The 17,480-nt window shown below is 36.7% G+C and overlaps 1 protein-coding gene across 1 annotated transcript in view; it reads right to left on the bottom strand.

Moving 5' to 3' along the window:
- The window catches only part of LOC136978211 (cytochrome P450 3A11-like), a 230,304-nt gene that overhangs the window by 75,486 nt on the left and 137,338 nt on the right, over window positions 1-17,480 (bottom strand). The gene's annotated exons all lie outside the window — the stretch shown is intronic.

Here is a 17,480-nt window from a genome sequence, read left to right as displayed (position 1 = left end):
TAAAGGTCAGCAAAAATATCTAAGTAAAGAAAACTTTTGAAACTTGTGGCATAAGAATACTGGAAGCAAATTTGACAGTAAGACTTAATATGTGTATAAAGTGCACATTAAACAGAGTATAACTACAGAATATTTTGAACGAAGCAATGTCGCCATGATACTAAAGAGGAAAAATAAACATCGGCATAGAAAAGACTTTGAGCACTACTTTGTGTCTTAAAATCGTTGCACGTACTGTACAGTACATTGATCTGGCTGAACGTTAGAACATCTTAAGCATTATCAGTTAAAGAAGTTTGAGGTAATGGGTTTATGAGTTACTAAGGGGAGATGAAATCAGGGGAGGGAGCGGATGTAGTTAAGCATGTTTACCTGAATATCGCGTTTATAGGAAAAGTATTAAAATTGGTTTGGTTTATTTATACGCGGCAACGTGACATGTGAGCGTTCTGCCAAATAGAATGCATCCCGGAAAGACTTTCATGTAAAGCTGATTTCAATTTAAGTGTTACTAACGCGAAGAAAATCCAGAAAACTCCACGTGGCCAGTTCGTTGACCATGCGCAAAGACAAGACCGATGTTCGGTGATTTAATCTACTCAGTTACTGAAGGGTACTTATTGGGCTGCAATTTGTAAAAATTGTAGACTTATAAATTCCCACTGTCGTCCGACCCTCGCAGTCCTTCCTTAATCTCGAGATCGGAGTTAGATAGATGAAAGTGGAGACCAGACGTGGAAAGCATAAGAGGAAGAGAACCAGATTAATCTTATTTCAGCCTAAACATAAAAATTTTTTTCGAAACGGAGCAACTTTCTATGTTAAAAAAGAACCTGTTCAAAACCCAAATCTGCCACACGCAAAATATTCGGTATTGTGCGTTTCCGGTTACGTAGGTTTTACTGTATATTTTATTTAGCCCACAAAAAAAGACGTATAGAAGTAATGTCGGTAGGATTTACCATCTGTATTAAATATATACAATAATTTTTATGTAGCCGTAACACCAATAGTATCCTCAAACACAGCGCTCTTATCGAATAGTAGATTATATCACATGCAGGCGCGCAGTGCATATCTAACGCTTAAGATTGAACGTGATTGAAATTAATAAATAACTAAACAGATGTAAGATTTGTGTTATTGTCATTATTTTCCATTTATGTCTTTCAGAACAGCTTATTAGCGTTAGGATTTATCGCATTGGCCGAAACAAAACTGATATTTGTGCAAATAAAAAAAAATCTTAGAATAACGTGTTTATTGTTTTATGTTTATATTTTCAATTTTTATTTAGGGCTTATCGTTTTGAAGTATTTATGATAAACAGGAAGTACTGTACATATAGTAATAAAGTCATCAAGTTTATATATTTTGCCGATATACACGTACAGTATTGTGAATTGAACGGGAAATATACGAATAGTACAGAATTTTTATATTTTCACAGTGTTTATCAGTTTATTATATTAAATTTTATCTATTGTTACCTTCATTTTTTTCAAAAATAGAAAGAAAATTTAAAAAAAATTTTTTTCAAAAATTTTAAAAAAATTAAAAAAAAAATACGCACGACCCCATTATCTCCTCCCCTCGTCTTTTAATCATTAAAATTTAATACATTAATTTCCCTAATGCACAAACCTCCTTACAAAATTTTAGAAATTTTCCACAAAAGCAAAGGAGTTATTAAACTTCAAAGAGGGTGAACGAAATTGTGTCCAACACACTAACATCTGTACATACAGAAATTACCCCTAAATTCTATTTTTAAATTTTTAGACGCTTTAAGATTCCTTGAGTCCAAAAATGTAAAAAATTTTTGACCGATCGCCTTACTGTGCCTTTACTATATTTAACAGCCGGAAAAATAATTAAATATTATAAAGTTATTGTTATATAGTATAAAATATTAAAATAAAAAATGTAAAATGAGATAATTTAATTTTTATTTATACAGAGATAAAATGATAAAAATTGAAAATGAAGTTACTAAAAGAATATAAATTATCAATTAATAGATAAAGTTTTATCTAAAATCGCCATCTGTTATAATAAGGTCTACGTGCAATTTAAAACCTTAATAATTTTTCTTTTACGATACATAAGATTGAAAAACACTGTAAAAGAAATTTGAAAGCTTAAATCATACAATTTTATTTTAATCCACAGTAGAACATTTTAACGTAGTTGTTCGGTGATTTTTTGAATTGCATTTGTCAATATCATATAGTTTCAGAGTGTACAGTACATCAGTGTTGAGTAGATATATTCCAGTACCAGAAAAGTATCGATACCGGGCAGTATCAGTATTGGATATAGAAACTGCCAATCTTGGCAGCTGTCGTGGTTCAGTCTGTCCTGTCACCTTTCAGTAGTTTTATTGCAGAGAAGCTATACCTATCTATTTTTTGCACGGTGGATACGTTCCAAAGAACGCCTTGTAAAAAATGTCTGGTAAAAATGTACATTATACACATCCCGTATGAAAATGCTTTATTTGATCCTCTGCTTCGATGGCACGAAAAAATAAGCGATTTACAAAAGAAACACGAGTTATTTTATTCTAACATCACTTACCGTTAGCATTATTCGTACGTATATATAGTAAACACAAGGTAGCATAGAAAACATAAAATCGACATACAGCATTCTCTGATGACGGTAAAAATAGTACTATATTGTGCTTAAAAAAGAAAAACTTAACTATTGATTTCAACAATTTTAACGAAAAGTTAAATTTAAAAATATTTAAATAAATTGTTTTTTCCTTGTAAAATATCAATCGCCAAAAAGAGGATTAGTTTTCTTTTGTTAATCGCGTTATTTCAAAATCGCGTAAAATGGACCGCGTAGAAATAGATATGTGTTCTATACTGATCACATTGAAGGCGATTGGGCCTCAGACCAGTAATTAATATTCTGTTGTTTACTCCAGGGAATTGAATCCATGCTATATTGTTCAGAAGACAATGCGCCAGTCAGTACGTCAGTTTGCATTATGTCATGCGTACAGTACATAAAAGAAGCTTCAGGTCTACAGTCCTGTTAATGGACTCTGAGTTTTACTATATATGGAATAGAAATCACTGGTGAAGAGGTAAAACAGTGTCTTTACATTGAAAGTTCTTAGTTGTGTTCAAATTTTATAAATGTCAGTGCAAACAAGTATATACAAATTGAAGCTCATTTTAAATATCATTGAAATCAAGTTGATTAACAACAAAAGTATTGTATAATGGTTAACTCAGTGGCGTAGCGTGGGTGTCAGCCGCCCGGGGAGGAGGAAAATTTCGCTCCCTCTTAAATATGATACGGGGAATCCCTACAAGTCAGTACAGACGTGTTGTCAGTCGCTACAATGAGCAAGATGTTATTCTTATACATTCATTTAAAGAAAGGGGATTCCCCAGTTTCGTCACAGAATAAGTAATGAAAAATTCCGTGCTCATTTCAATCGGTCCGAATCGTAGGTGCGACAAAAATACGAAATGAAATGGTTCAAATTTTTACAAGATATTTTTATTATTTATTGTGAAAAAATGCCGCCCCCTAAAAGTGCCACCCGGGGCGGCCCGCCTCTGCCTCCCCCACTACGCTACGCCACTGGATTAACTGAATATTTATTTATAAATAGTAATCAGAACTCTAAGCGTATATAGATTTGGAAATTAAATCTGACAATATATATATTAATTTTTGGTCATTACTATTTCTCATATAAGTTCATCTTAACCGAAAGTAGCGTAAAATTTCATTTCGTTTCTGATTCGGTTGCAAAATCCTGTTTCGGATTAAATAATTACATTACTTACCTGTTTACAGGGCGATGTAACGATACCAGATCCGATACCCGAGGAAAAGTATCGACACCGGTATCGGTATCGGACCAAAAGTATCGAGTACAAAAGTACTTGATATAGAAGGAAGTATCGATATGGTATTGGTATCGGCAGTAACGGAACGTCCTGATGTTGACATAAGCTTATTAATTAAAGACAGTCAGTGAGTAGGGCAGGCGCTAGAGCGTATGCCCTCCTGGGGCAGGACATGTATTTGACGAACCTTATCTCCCTATATAAAATTTAAAAAATTTTGTTTTGAAATGCCATAGCAATTAGAAGTGCTCCTTTAATCAATATTTACTTTGCGCCGTGTAATGTAAATAAAAATCTTTTTTTTTAAATTTGTCGTGGCTGGAATCCCCGAGACACGCGATTCCCGCCAAAACTTGTTATAACGTAAGTTTCGTAATTCAAACCGATGGTCATTACAAAGTCCATTGGAGAGCGACCGTTAGAAGAACAACGGTTGGGAAAACAGCCGGGTGTTTGAAATCTACGATCGGCGATTGGCTGACGAAGATCGTATGTCGGCTGGACGAGCTGGAGACATCGGGCGCTGATTGGTAGAGCCGATTAACTCCAACGAGTAAAAAAACAGCATCTTTAGGCGGGAAAAGGGTTCCCTTCGAACTTGGAAAGGTGTGGAGCTTTTTTTGGACTGACAAGTGCTAGGTGTGCTAAAGAGACTCGAGGACTCTACTGCGGATACATCTGTGCGAGGAAGGTCGCAAGCTGTTCTTCCAACGGACCGGTTACGGATTCGGTGACTGTCCGAACTCTTAGTTGTACGCGTTTGAAAATTTGTTAATCACCGTATCGTTGTTTTTTGTCGTTGTGAACATTTTACCTTTGTAACATTAGTCTTTCACTATAAATGTTTGTGTTATTGTCAATCATACGTAGTAGTGGTGACTCATTTTGAATTTGACTAAATTGTATGCCAGAAAATTTTATATAAATTTATGAAATTGATGAATTTATGATTTTTGTCCATACGGTAGCGCTGGCCCCGGCTTTATGGAAAACGTCCCTATTTGGGTCTTAGACGTAAAAAAAGCCTGGAAAACTCCTCGTGGCGGTCTACAGCTTACACAACACAGTGAAAGGAAAAAAATTTTGTGATCAAGATAATATTCATTGTTAATTGTTAATTATTGCTTCTTTAAAAAGAAATATGGGAGTCGTAAGTAGGCTTAATGCATGATTATAAAACAACAAAAAATTGGAGATGAATTGTGCATGGAATCGAGGTCATTTAAGGCGTGAATCCGTCTTTGTGTTATCAGAGGAAGGGTAAGATGTACTGTATTTTACGGACTATAAGACGCACTTTTTTCTTCGAAAAATTGCCTCCAAAATTAAGGTGCGTCTTATAGTCCGTAGCGTCTTATAGGTATTTTTTTTTTTTTAAATTGCTTAAAAATTAAGGTGCGTCTTATAGTCCGTAGCGTCTTATAGTCCGTAAAATACGGTAAATGAATAACATTTACATCTTACTCTTCTTAAAGTCTTACTGGTTATCACATTCCAATTTATATGCATCAGGTCAGGCGGGTTGACGCTTTCGGTTTTTTGCTAACTCTTTACAATCTGTATCGTTCGGAATTAGTCAATTTGAGCTTTTCTGATTCCTTTGAATTTTTATTTTCAATGATTTACATTTCTGTCCATACTTCCTTTCAAATTTCCTCGACAATAAGAAAATTTTTTTCAACTCAGCATACTCATGGGCTCATAATTTTCGAAATTTTATTTTATCGGTTATTATTGGTAATAAATATTGTAGATTCTGTTATTCTCTACAAATAGATACAAATTTAAGGTTTTATCTTTATACGAGCCAAAGTTACACTTCCTAAATACCGAGCCTTGTCTTCATTTTCACTATTCACGTGAAAGCACTACCTCTCCCTCACGCCGCTGCACACTTGCACTACCCACCATTTTAGATAAGGAGTTTTCATAGAGACTCCTCTATACTGGACCGAATTTAAAAACGTATTCAAGTTAAAATAATCAAAAACTCAGATTTTAAATTCGGTTTAAAGATCCTTTCCAACATATATATGTTACAGTCAAAACCCGTTTTTAGTTAGAACGCGTTTTAACTAGTCGAAACTAATTATTACGCCTTTGCGTCCTTTCTATCTTAATTTAAATTTAATTTGTATACTAGTACTGTACTTTTCATATATATTAACAGGATTTATTATACTGTAAAATATCTGCATCCATATTTTCCAGTATAAGTCCTGTTAATATATTAAAAGTACTAGTATACAAATTAAATTTAAATTTGTTGAAACTAGTTTATACTGAATGTCTTTGTTAAAACCCGTTTTGTCTAGTTAAAACTAGTTTTAACTCAAATTCATTTTTGACTAGCAGTAAATTCTAGTTTGTCTAGTTAAAATTTACGATACCGTATAATTTTGTTATACCGTATATACTATGTTTTCGAACTTGTACACTTTACATATTTGATTTGTAAATAAACTGTAAGTATTGTTTAACTTGAGTGTGGAGGTATGCTTTCCATCGAACCTGGATCACCATATCGAATCGTGATACACACGACGGACCAACCCAAAGAAACGGAGCATGGGAAAGAACTTCATTTGAACTTCACTTGGACTTTCTCAACTCTTGACTGAACATGGACGATTTGATGTGTATTTGCAAGGTTTCGATGGCTTAGACATCGACTGCTGCCCACTGTGGGATACGTAACGGGGTTCGGCTCTACGTTTTTGACCACGCAATGTTGGAAGACATTAGATTTTTCTACCAACAACAAGCTGCTTTGGCTAGTTTGGAATGACATGTCATCTGAATCTCTTTTCGATTAATCTTAAAAATTTTCACAGGTTAAAAGAAATTACAAACTTTTACTTTCTGATACCTGCGATTAACTGAACTTGGACTTTTCTGGACTCTCTAAATGTGACAGTTTACTTGTCTCTTACCATATTGTAAACAGATTGCGCGACGTACACTCGTTGATATGATAAGCAAGATGCTGTAACAACAACTGTAATGATTTCACTTAGTATATACGCGTTTCTTTTTCTTCTCTTTTTTTTCAATTTCTGTTATGGGTTTTGTTTAAATCAGCATGTTTTCTTCAATGTTCTTTTTTGTGTTCTTACGCGATTGTGACTTGCGGTGTCGGGTGATTAATAAACTTTACTTTATCTCAAAGAATGACTATATATATATGTGACGATCGGGATATTGTGAACTTTATCATTTATATGTACCTTTATAATCTTTTAACTATATTTTATACAAACTCTACATTTTATACAAAAACGGAACGAAATAGACCAAAAAGGGTTAGTTAAACGGGAAATCAACTGATAAATTCTGTTGATAAGAACAGTTTAAACTCGATTCCCACGAGTTGAGTTCCTTGTTAAGATGAGTCAAATTTCGGTGACACGACTACGTCACCAATAATTTTATTGGTCCAAGAAGATCATCTCTTCTGACGAAATCAAAGAAGGGCCTGCAAACTCCCTCCCCATATAAAAAGGGAGTACGATGAGTAAGACGAGAAGTTGTTACTGACCGTGTGTTTGTGCGCTCAAAAGGATAGTTACCTGTCGCCGCCGATCCTCCCTCATCATCTATATTCAAGCCGAACTGTCATCGTTACACTTCCTATCTGAACAACTATTACCTGTTAGTGGACAGAGTCATTACCGACGATCTACTACAAGATCATTTATTCTTAGCCCGAACGCCTACAACGGTCTATAAGGATATCATCGATTATTACATCGACATCCGACTACATATCTTAAGGTATTTATCCTACACGCGAATATTTGTAAGCTCTCTCTCTCTCTCTAATCCGCGTAGAATTTATGTTCGCGGATCGTGAGCCATGTACCTTATCACGTGTCTCTCTGTAAAGTAATCGCTTGTATCTAATTAGTCCTATGGAAAAAATAAACGGGTATATTTTTATATATAAATCTCTGGGTGCGTTCTTTCCGTCATCCTCTCCACTCGCTTCATTCCGGGTCTAACCCATACGTAACCGCTCGCGCAATTGATTTTCTGTATCAATCTAAGGATACAGTGGTGTCATCCTGACGTGGTATCAAAGAGATACCGGCCCTATGGTCACAGTGGTGTCCCGGAAGTGGGATTTTGTTTTGAAGGAAATAATCTAACAAAGAATGGAGGCTCAAGGTGGAGAGAATCCGGGAGGAAGTGCACCTTCGGGATTATCCGGAATGATTCCCTTAACCCCCTCATTTTCGGGCGACACATCAGGATTGCGCATCAGGGACTTCTTTGACTCGCTAGACGAAATAGCAAAACTAACTGGATGGACTAAGGCACAAAGTCTCGGCGTCGCGAAGTTAAAATTAACGGGCATAGCGAGGGATTTCGCATGGAAGGATGCGCGAATGCGAGCAATTGATACATACGAGGAGTTCAAACGACAAATGATCTTACGCTTTGAGAAAGAACCATACTCGCTTAGACTTCAGAAATTCCATGCATGCATTCAGAAACGCGACGAGGACGTACAGACGTACGCAGTTCGGTTGCAAGGCCTAGTATCGGAGACCATAATCGAACAGACAGGGGCCGATGCTCGCGAAACAGAAATAATCAAGCGATGCCAAAATAAAGAGCGAGACGAGCGGCTACTCGCCCAATTTTTAAGCGGTCTCAACGATAGAATTAAAAGACGGGTGATGTCTAGAGAACCAGATTCCTTTGATAAAGCAGTTAAAGTGGCAATCAGCGAGGAAACTATAGAGCAGTTGACCGGGAAATCACAAGGGATAGTCGGGGCAATAACCAGTCCCGAGGACGAACGCACAAGTAACCTCGAAGCGACGTTAGCTAACATACTAAGCCAATTAAACGAACTAAAATTAAAGGAGGATCATCAGCGGCGTGGATTCACACATCCAGTAAGCAGGGGAAGACACTATTATTCCTCGAGAGGAGGACATGGGTATTCTCGATTTGATTCATCTGTCAGGGGAGCGCGCGGCAGAAGCCGACCGTATCGATCAAACAATCTACCAGGCAGACGAAGAGGCAACTTCCAACCTAATCTAATTCAAGCGCCAACTCAAAACCCACCACAGGGGAGAATAAACAAAATGAATTGGCGACAGAATAATAGGCGATGGAGGAACGATAATACACACACACGTCGACCTCAAAAAAATATCCGATCTGAGACCATGACTTTAGATGTACAAGAAAAAGGAGATGAATTGGGAGTGCGAAATCGAATAGGAGCTAGAAGGATAGGCGATAATCTAGAACCTAGTCTGTGTTGTTCAATCAACGATTATCCAGCTCGACTGGCGATAGATACTGGTTCCACGGTAACACTTATATCTCGAACCTTCGCTAAGAAAACAACTACAATCAATTTTAATGAAAGGGGAAGAAGAATACTCTTTCAAAGTGTCACGGGACATGGCATCAGAACGTATGGAACTATAAGGTTCCGGTTTCAAATAGGACCTTTACAATTCGACTACTCCTGTTATGTAGTAGACGATCAAATACCTCATCCTTTTGACGGTCTATTAGGACGAGATATAATTAAGGGCCAAGAACTTCTCATAAATTTAGCAAGAGAGAAAATAATACTTCCAGGAGGAGAGGAAATAGATTTTCGGAAGCCAGAAGTGGAGACAACACGATCAATCCGAGGAAATGGGAAACGAACTCGTAAGGGTACGTTTATACGACCTCCTACTAACTCTATAATTATGAAAAACGACAAATCTAATATTTCACAACAACCTATTCCTAAAGAACAGGCAAGAGAGGTAATCTTGATAACAGACTGCAATCTTCCTCCAAGAACAGAGATTATTACTACCGCGAGAATATCCGGAGTAAAACGGAGAGGAGAAATAGGAGTTATAGAATCGGGAATATCTAATCCAGAGGGTGTCCTAGGTGTCGATTCCTTAGTAAAGACGAGAAAAGGAGGCCAAGTCCCCATCCGAATCATGAATCTATCTACTCAACCAAGGAAATTATCCAAAGGCGAGTGTGTAGGAACCTTCCACAAGGCAGTAGAGGAAGAAGATAACCCGAACACAATCAGATCTACTGACGCTCAGAATTCGAGTGCAACTGCAACTCTAACGAAAGAGGAATTCGGTCAACTATTCGATTGGACCCACATTGGAAAGGACAAGAAGCGTCCCTTATTAGATCTATTGTACCAATATAGGCATGTGTTTGCCGCGAATGACTATGATTTGGGATATTGTCCAGTAGTAGAACATGAGATAAACACCGGAGATGCCTCTCCTGTGTATCAACCACCTTACAGGATACCTTATGCTCAAAGAGAACAGATGAATAAAATCATTGACGGACTATTGGAGCAGGGTATAATAGAACATTCTAAATCTCCCTGGTCAGCCCCTGCTTTGTTAGTGAAGAAAAAGGATCAAACATGGCGTCTTGTGGTAGATTATAGGAGGCTGAATAAAGTGACAAGGGCAGATCCTTATCCTTTACCTTTGGTGCAAGAAGCGCTTAGTCTTATAGGTCGGGCGAAATACTTCTCGACAATGGATACCTTATCAGGATTCTGGCAATTAGGATTGCGCGACAAGGAGAAGTCAGCGTTCTCAACCCCTGATGGTCATTACCAGTGGAATCGCATGGCAATGGGCCTTTGCGGAGCCCCAGCGTCTTGGCAAAGGGCCGCAGACTTTATCTTACATGGCTTAAAGGGGAAAACCTGTCTAGTTTACATGGACGACATACTAACTTTTAGCTCCGATTTCCAAACGCATCTAATTCGTTTAGAACAAATCTTTCAGAGACTGGCTACAGCGGGTCTAAAATTAAAACCCAAGAAGTGTCATTTCCTTCAACAACAAATAAAATTCTTAGGACATGATGTCTCGGCTGAAGGAATACGACCCGATCCAGATAAAATAAAATGTGTTCTGAACTTCCCTCGTCCTACAAACGAACACGATGTCAAATCGTTCCTTGGATTAACGGGTTACTACCGAAGACACATTGATTCTTATGCAAAGATAGCAAAACCTCTAACCGATTTGTTGAAAAAGGATAACAAATTCCAATGGGAAGAAGAACACGAACGCAGTTTCGAGAGACTCAAAGAAATAATCACCTCAGCTCCTCTTTTGAAATCTCCAGACTTTTCCAAACCCTTTATTCTATCCACAGACGCATCAAACGAAGCAATTGGAGCGGTCTTGTCTCAAGAAGAAATAGACGGAGAAAAACCTATCGCATATGCTAGCAGAATATTAAGAAAACCAGAGAAGAACTATAGTACTACGGAGAAGGAGTGTTTGGCGGTAGTTTGGGCCACCAAATACTTCCGACCATACCTGTATGGGAGAAAATTCACTATAATAACGGATCATCGACCATTAAGATGGCTTATCAGTAATAAAGACTCTACTTCAAATTCTCGAGTTGCACGATGGGTCATTTTCTTACAGGAATTTGACTTTGATATCAAACATCGAGCCGGAAGTTGTCATAAAAATGCAGATGCATTAAGTAGAATTCCTATTCGACAAATTTCGACTGCCAACAACTTCGACCCAATCTATTCAAAGTCCCAAATTGGCGAATTTCAGAGAAAGGAAGAGAAATGGAATACCATTATTCATTATCTAGAAAGCGATACGTCTCCAGATCAGACACAACATTATTTCCTAGATGAAGAAGGAGTGTTGTATCATCAACAATCTACCCCTCAAGGGGAAATCATAGAACAACTAGTCATTCCGTCCATCTTAATTCCCTACATCTTACGAATTCATCATGACACACCTATTGGAGGCCATTTGGGATCACAGAAAATGCAACAAAAACTTCAATCGCTGTTCTACTGGCCAACAATGAAACAGGATATAAAAACCTATTGTCAGAGCTGTCAACGTTGTGCTTTAATGAAAAGAAAGGACAAACGACAAGAAGCGGAATTGCAGCTATTTCCTCCTCTAACACGATTGTTCGAACGTACCGCTATGGATGTAGTAGGACCTTTACCTGTCACGTCAAATGGCAACAAATATATACTTGTTTTCATCGATCATTTCAGTCGTTATGCCGAGGCCATACCTTTACCGAATATTCAGAGCAAAACTATTGCGAAAGCATTTGTCACACATATCGTCCTACGACATTCCACACCTGTTCAATTACTTACTGACCGCGCACCGAATCTAATATCTAAGATGTTTAAGGAAGTATGCGAATTATTACAAATAAAACGACTTCTTACTACCGCATATCATCCTGCATGTAACGGAATAGTGGAGAGATTTAACAAGACCCTTATCGATATCATTGCACATTATGTAGCTAAGGACCAACGAGATTGGGACGAATGGATTCCTTATGCGTTGTTTGCCTATAATACAACCATACATGCTTCTACAGACGACAGCCCTTTCTTTCTATTATACGGGAGAGATCCAACCTTTCCTTTTGATCTAATAACTAGTCCCACGAAAACTAAATACGATGTTGAAGACAATTATGCATCAGAACTTAGATACCGAATGACGGAAGCTCATCAGGTAGCACAAAAACATGCAGAACAAGCTGCCCGAAAAAGACAGACACGACATCGTCAAACTCACAAAATACCTACGTATCATATTGACGATCGAGTATTTTTGAACGAAGTAATTGTACCTCAAGGACTTAAACGAAAGTTGGCACCGAGGTGGTCAGGGCCATTCCGAATCGTGGCTGAACTAAGCCCTGTTACCTTTATCATTGAAAACCTAACTACCAAGAAAAGACTGCAAGTACATGCTAATCGCCTCAAGCACGCAATTGCGCGGCAAGAGTTTGAGCTGAACACTCTACATCAACCTGTCCCTACCACATCGATCAATCAATCTCTTCCAGAGGAATGTTCCTATTTAGACCCCTGGGACGAATTTATCTTCTCCGAGATGTCACGACAACAATCTGAACCCACATCTGAATCGGAATCGGAATCTGAAGGAGAACAGGAAACTGAAGTAGAATCCACTATCGAAGGGGAACAACCGACTTCATCTCATTCTTATGCTTTAAGAAGTCAAGGACCTGTGGAAGATCGACCTTGGATCCTTCCAACTCCACGACGAAGTCGAATCCCTAAAAGGAAAGCTAGCTCACCAAGGGAAAGCAGGAACAATATACAACCCCCAAAGGTAACGAAAAGGGGAACCTAAATCGCAAAATTCTCTAAATCGTAAACTTAATCCTTTTTAAGAAACGAAATAGCTACGAAATCAAAATTTTATTAATATAAATTATAATATGTCCTGTTACCTTCTTCATCTAACGACTTTTCCCCTTTATCCAGAATACTCCGAACAACGAGACTCCAGGCATTATGCATATACAGCTCTTGCTACGATTTATCCTTATAATTTTGCTATGCATGTAGCCTTTATATATCAATAAATCATATTTACTCCAGATAACCTATTCCATGACTTCCTTATTATTTTTTTTTTCACTATTCTACTAGAAAGAGAGAGAGCAAATATCGTGAGGAAATTGCCAATTTCCGTACTTTATTAATAACCTCCGCGAACGGAAAAGGTAACATATGTGACGTTATGACGCGATCGCAATATAATGCAAAAGAGAGAGAGCCGGAACGAATCTGTAAAACCAATTCCTTAGGTGAAAATCCAGCTTGCTCGATAAAACCAAGCTTGATTTTAGAAAACCCAGGGTGATGTGACGATCGGGATATTGTGAACTTTATCATTTATATGTACCTTTATAATCTTTTAACTATATTTTATGCAAACTCTACATATATATGCAGCATATAGAACAGGATAAATTATTAGGAAAGTATACTTCGAATATAGATTTGTAACAAAGTATGTTGGTAAATTTTAGTATCAAATTCGAATCTTAATTGTAACAGATGGCTATTTATTAAATAAACTTAACGAAATATAGAATTTATTAATCAGTAATATCAATCGGACATCAATATTTTAGATGTGTGTTTAAATGCATTGTAGAGATATATGTGGTAACTCCACCTCTCAATCTCAAAAAAATGACAAAAATGTGATTTAATCAATAGATTTAATCAATAGTCTTATTTTTGATTAATATTTCAGATGCATTTATTTAAGTTCTTTGTACTGGTGTCAAAGCACTTTTTGAAAAAATTTTTATATACTAAAGTTATTTGAGTTTATTTTGAACGTTTCAGACAATACTCCAATTGAAACAAATGTGAGATTGTCAATCGAAACGAATGTGAAGTTGTCGATCGGGATGTCCGAAATCAAGACTGACAGAGGGATGAAGAAGTCATACGTGGGTGCGACTGGCACTGAGACAGACTCGACAGTTACAACAACCGTTTGTTTAACACGAATGGAGCTTACAAGATTCTTGCAATTTTGGATGTTCAATGTCGGTAATGATTCTGGTTCTTCCTCTTCTATACAAGATAGTCTCAAAAAAAGAAGTGTCCCTTACGATTAACGATTAGGTTAACGATTGAGAGTTCCTCCGATGTCTTGACGGCACCAGAGCGATGGCGGTCGATTTCCGAAGATGTGTCGATCCGAGGAAGAGAAACAGACAACACAGAGATAAACAGGAAATGGTCTGAAAGTTGGAATATTCGGAAAAAGCCGTCGCCGACTTCGAATTTTAAAGTTTTTATCATTTTCTGTCACTATTCGCCCATTCCGATTGGTCGTTTTTCTCGATCTGGCTTTCTAAGTGGTTTCCCGCTTCTAAGTGTAAGAATCTCAACTTGGTAAATCGCGGGAAAGCTCAAAATTCACATTGAATTCTGATAGTGGTCGATCTTAAGACTTACACTACATTATTATTAATATATTGTTTATACTTACGCATCGTGCTTTTCACACAAAAATGTTTCTCTCTCTTTTTTTCATTCTAAAATATTTTAACGCGAATTTTATTGAGGAGTTTGCACCGGCCAGAGCCTCATACAAACAAGCTAATTTATTAAAAATTTTATTACAATTGTATGTAATTTTTATTCTTCAGATATGAAATGCTGAGCAAGAAAATTATGATATAAATTGTATGTTATAATTATTTTTACAAGTAAATTAATTACAAAATTGCTACTTCTGCTGTTATGTTTATGGCATGTTTAAAACCATTGAATTAACAAACATTCTCATTTTATATACCATAAAACTGTGAAAATATTCTTGTTAAACATTGTTTTTGTCATAAATAGATGTTATGTTATTTAATATAATTAATGCACCATTGTGAAACTCAGCACTATGTAATTTATTTACATAACTAAATCATAACATAACCTTCTAACAATACCATTTTGTCGGATAACTGTCAACTTCCACACTTGGGACTTAATCATTTGTCAAGTTCTCAGCAGCTAAGTGACGCTTTCTCATAACCTCCCGAACTATTGTCTCAAGTTCTTCAGTTGAATATTACAAGGAACCGAGAAATTTAGCGAGTCATCGCCCGTTATTTCGATAATGCAGCGTCGCTCAGTTTTACTATATACATTGCCTCTGGCTCTGTCACTTTCTCCTTTCCCTTATTGGATTTACCTGATCACCTACGGATTAGTGAGTGCCCCATCCTTCGACTAACACTTAACAGGACTTTCTCTTCTCCTCGTCACCTAACTTTCCGACTCAACGCGGTCAACTAGGTTGCTCCAGCCTAAGGAAGACTCACCACTACGTCACGTATCTATCGCCACGTGTTTTTTTGTAAACTCTCTCTCTCTCTCTCTCGGCATTCGCAAAAGCATGTACTGTACTGTACATCTATGTATATCAACCTTATTAGTTAGATTCCCACGGTCTATTTAGTTTCCTTTAAATTTTTCTGTAAATGAACTAGGTTGTTTCGTTAACGTAGTCTCTGCGTGAGTCATTTCTGACGCGCTGTCTCTCACTCCATTCCGCCCGATCGCCCCCATACGCGGCCGCTCGCGTCATCGAATAAACACGCCGTCTCGGCTTCCGTGTCAATCGGAACACGGTGGTGTCAGTCCTGGAAGGCATCAAAGAGGTGCCGACCCTCCGGTCACATCATACTACTGTTTGTTTTTAATTTCATATTAAATTTTGTAATAAATCTATAATTACCGTATTTTCCGGCGTTTAAGACGACCCCCGACTTTTCAGATGATTTTCCTGGGTTAAAAAGTCGTCTTATACGCCGGAAAATACGGTAGTTTTTTTCTTTTAAACTGGAATATATATATATATATATATATATATATATAGTAGCAGGTAGGCCCGGCGTTGCTCGGGCAAAAGTAACGATAGCGAAGATTAAAATTATTACTTTATAGTCACAAAAGAAAAAGAGTAATTTCATCAACGAACTAAGTATTTCTAAAGAAAGAAAGTAATTCTATCGAATTTGAAAATCGAACTGTATTGTTCGATTTTTAAATTGTTTGATATTTGATCTGTAATATTGTTCGATTTTCACGACTTGTTCTGATTATATCGTTTAATTTTCATCGAATTTTCTAAAGAAGAAAGGTGAGAAAAACGGAACAAATCTGTTTAAATTTGAAAATAGAATATGTTCTAACATATTACTTTTTTTCTTTCTTTCTTTTTTTTTCTCCAGCGCCGGTAAATCTTGCACGTCGCTTTCTCTTGTTCTCCATTGTTACGTAACACTTCCATTGTTGACACTTCCATTGTTACTTAACATTTCCATTGTTACTTCACACTTCTATTGTTACTTAACACTTCCATTGTTGATGGAAGTGTTAAGACTTAATCCTATCCCTCTCCCCCGTGGGGAGGTATTTCGAAAAATCCCTTCTTAGTGTGCGTCTTCGTGACGTACCCTAACTGTGTACCAAATTTCAACTTTCAACTCCTAACCGTTTGGGCTCTGCACTGATTATTATTATTATTATTATTATTATTATATTATTATTATCAACTCGTCTCGATTATATATAAGCCTATAGATATATACAGTATATTACAGAAACGTTCAAGAAATATAGTTGATATGAATAAAAAAGAAGCAAGAAAATAACTATAATTTGCCAATTTTTGCACTCAGTCAAATAAAAACAAAATTTGTATTCTTAATGATGACCAAACAGTAAACTAATTACATAGAAGCTATTTTAAAAAGCATTCAATATTACATTATTCTGTTATATATAGCTTTAGATCAGCACGCTAAAGGTAAAACAGCCTATAGAAGAGCAGCACAAACTTGCATTAATGCAAATAAAAGATGCATACGGGACATGTTCGAACGTGTTCAATTCGATTGTTTTAAGCATGTAAAATTTAAATAACATGCATTTGCATAAACTGTTTCGGGTACATTTACTCACAGCCGTAACTAGGGTATGGCCAATGTGGCCCCCGCTATAGGCGCCGATTTAATAAAGGCGCCAACGAGAAGGTTTCGGAATAATATGTATTCGAAATTAATAACACAAAAATATTTTTATATTTATATTTATATAGTATTTTCAATGTCATTAGATAATTTTTTATAATAGCTTTTTTTAGAATAAAATAATTATATTTTTAATAATAAAAATTAAAAAGGCACCATTTTTATTCTTGGCCATAGGCGTCCAAAACCCTAGTTACGGCT

Source organism: Centruroides vittatus, unplaced genomic scaffold (assembly GCF_030686945.1).
Source record: "Centruroides vittatus isolate TY-2023 unplaced genomic scaffold, ASM3068694v2 contig_5, whole genome shotgun sequence".
Lineage (NCBI taxonomy): Eukaryota > Metazoa > Arthropoda > Arachnida > Scorpiones > Buthidae > Centruroides > Centruroides vittatus.
This window is presented reverse-complemented; position numbering and strand designations above follow the sequence as displayed.